The sequence below is a fragment of the Ipomoea nil genome, unplaced genomic scaffold (genome assembly GCF_001879475.1).
Source record: "Ipomoea nil cultivar Tokyo-kokei standard unplaced genomic scaffold, Asagao_1.1 scaffold0081, whole genome shotgun sequence".
NCBI classification, from domain to species: domain Eukaryota; kingdom Viridiplantae; phylum Streptophyta; class Magnoliopsida; order Solanales; family Convolvulaceae; genus Ipomoea; species Ipomoea nil.
Genome location: NW_017616509.1, coordinates 631 through 3,934, shown reverse-complemented (window position 1 = coordinate 3,934; position 3,304 = coordinate 631). Strand labels below are relative to the sequence as shown.

The 3,304-nt window shown below is 41.9% G+C and overlaps 1 pseudogene; it reads left to right on the top strand.

Moving 5' to 3' along the window:
* The first annotated feature begins 1,825 nt into the window (after positions 1-1,825).
* Positions 1,826-2,815, top strand: LOC109177139 (annotated as a pseudogene).
* The last annotated feature ends 489 nt before the right edge of the window (positions 2,816-3,304 follow it).

Here is a 3,304-nt window from a genome sequence, read left to right as displayed (position 1 = left end):
GCTTTATGTGAGGGACTGAGGTTGGCATAGGATATAACCTTCGACAGAGAATGGGGAGATGTCTTGTAGCTCATAATGGCATCACAGTAGTAGTCCTGAAGTTTAGAGGGGGCATTGCGAGATCTGCTAGATCTCCTTGGCTGAGCATTGTGGATGGTTACGGCAGTGTCCTCACAGCATTCTTCATCAGAAGTAGCATGTAAAGAGACTTCATTGCTTGGCATATAATGTTCGGGGGAATTTTGTATGGAAGCAGAATCTGTGTGCGTTTCATGAGGATTTGATTCATCTTGCATCATAGGCAATCCAATACTGCTGTGGGTGTCATTCATCGAATCAACATGACTATGGAGGATGCCTAGATCAGCAGCTTCTTCACGGCTATTGACAGGAATGTTGGGCAGAGATGGAGTATCCATTTGAGAGGGATATTTGTCAGCATAGGCTACTTTGTCAGCAAAGGGAAAATAATCTTCGTAGAAGATCACATCCCTAGATATAAAGATGGAATTATCTTGTAGATCATAGAGCAGGTATCCTTTGATGTGAGCTGGAATACCAATGAGCACACATTGTCTACTGCGAGGTGCCAACTTGTGTCTGCCCTGTGATAGAGTAGCAGCATAACTCAAGCATCCGAAAACTTTCACATTGTCCAAGCTAGGCTTCTTTCCGTGCAACCTTTCATATGGACTAAGCCAAGCAGTGACAGGGGATGGCAACCTGTTTATGATGAAAGCAGCATGTAAAATACATAAACCCCAAAATTTAAGGGGTAAGTTAGCCTGGAATCTGAGAGCACGAGCTACGTTTAGAATATGTTGATGTTTGCGCTCAACTACTGCGTTTTGTTGGGGTGTGTTGACACACGATGTTTGGTGAACCATCCCATTTTCATCAAAGAAATCATTCATGTTGAATTCCCTTCCATTGTCACTTCTTATAGTTTTGATAACTGCTCCATGTTGAGTTTGGACTCGTTTATGGAAGATTTTGATCATAGCCCTTGTCTCGGATTTGTTCTTCATGAGGTGAACCCAGGTGTATCTAGAGAAATCGTCAACAATCGTTAGAAAATATCTCTCTCCTCCTAGAGATTCAACCATGAAGGGACCCCAAATGTCAACATGGATTAGATCAAAGCATTTATTTGACATAGTGTTGCTTAAAGGAAAAATGGCACGTTTCTGTTTAGCATAGTGGCAGACATTACATGGCAATTGCTTAGGATAAGAAACAGATACATTCTTTATATGATGGATCTTATTAATGGGAAAGTGTCCCAAACGCTTGTGCCAAAGGTCTGCACTATCAACTTTCATCACAGAGTTGCTGTAGGAATTGATCTTTGGTGGTTGACACAGCAGCTACAAACCGTCTTCTTCCCTAGCAAAACCACTGGTCATCCCAGCTTTCTGGAGAAGGCACTGGCCAGAGTTAAACAACAAAATGTGAGATGAGTCTTGTAGCAATCTACTGACTGACACAATGTTGAATCTAAAGTCCGGAATGTGTAACACATTCTTCAGTCATAGGCCGGCAAGCTTCCATCGATGAGGAACCATTTGTTTTTCACCTCTAATGCAACTTGCATTGAATGCTCCATGAAGCATAGTTCGAACTGCCATTGAGAGGAGGACTGACAAGGATGGTGTTTGGATTCTCATTGGAGTTGAGATACAAAGGATTCTCAACATCTTCAGTCTGATTCCGCTGCGTTGGAGCGTTGATCGGTGGTTGATTCATTCGTGGTTGCGACGGCTGGCTGGCTTCTCCCATGCCGGTAACTGCTCCGGCGTAGGATCTCCTTCCTTGCTCTTATACCATGTCGGAGATCAGCCAAGGAGATGAACGGAAAAAGCAGAGAGGAATTGAGATAGAGAATGATGAGAATGGTTTTCATTCATTCTGTTAGACGAATACAAGAAGAGCATATATACAAAGAAAGGGCGGCAAAAGCCGTTGGAACTGCCAAGATGATCAAAGACCAGAAGGCCCTCGACTAATTCACATTATCCCTTCTACATCATGCTCTAATAGCTGGTCTTTTGGTTCTGATCATTGCGGCCCTAAGTCACATCTCTATTGTGTCTAAGGTCGATAGCTCAGCTAGTTATGTTGATGCAGGTGTGGTGAAAATCCGACTACAACAGCGGAGAGGTTTAAGCCCTGAGCTCCAGAAGTACAAGGGGCCTATACAGTATATACACTGTGCCCGAATGATTGTTCGTGAAAACGGGATTCGTGGTCTGTGGGCAGGGGCTGCCCAACAGTTATGCGAAATGGACGAACCAGGCGGCAATGTTCACAGCCAAGAATGCATTTGATAATGGGAATGTCCTTCAGCCATGGCAGTCTATGATTTCGGGTTTCCTTGCAGGGACAGCTGGTCCTATATGCACTGGACCTTTCGACGTTGTGAAAACGAGGCTGATGGCTCAAAGCCGATCAGGGGTGATTTGAAGTACAGAGGACTGTTTCATGCCATCTCAACTATATACACCGTACCGAAGAAGGTATACGTGCTTTGTGGAAGGGGTTACTTCCCCGGCTTATGAGGATCCCGCCTGGACAGGCCATTGTGTGGGCTGTTTCTGACCAAGTGATTGGTTTGTATGAGAGAAGACATATACAAAACGCTGCGCTATAGCGTATAGGTAGCTCGACAATTACTCCACATTTCTCCTCTTTTTCTTGTGGATTGTAGTTCCATTCTTTGGCAAAAGCGTGCTAGCTGTTTTGGCCACTTTAGATTCCCTTAAATTAGTGGTAATGTCGAGTGAGGGACAGTTCTCTTGTCCCTGGCAAAATGGTATTTGAACACAATAAGATTAGAATAAAATATTCTAACAATATGAACTCCTTATCTTACAAGCACATGTTGATATTTGATAGTGATAATTTTTTCCCTACATGTTTTATGTGTTGTGAAATGTGTGTCGTAGGTTATCATGTGTAACTATTGAACAAAATATTAATATTTATTATATTTCTATAAAATACTTTGTAAACAAATATATATAACATACAGGGCCGGCCCAGAGGGGCGGGCAACATGGAACCCGCCCAGGGCCCAATGTTGAAAGGGCTCCCCTAACTTGGATTTTTATTTTTTTGATAATGTTAGAGAAAAAAAAAATTTTATTGCATGAGCATATATTTGAACCCACAACTTCAAAATTACTATTTAACATTAAATTCACTTAACCATTACAATCATTTAATATAATAATTCAATTAATAGATACTTCATATATATAAGAGAATACTAATTTTTTTCAATGCGCGATGCGTAAAACTAATG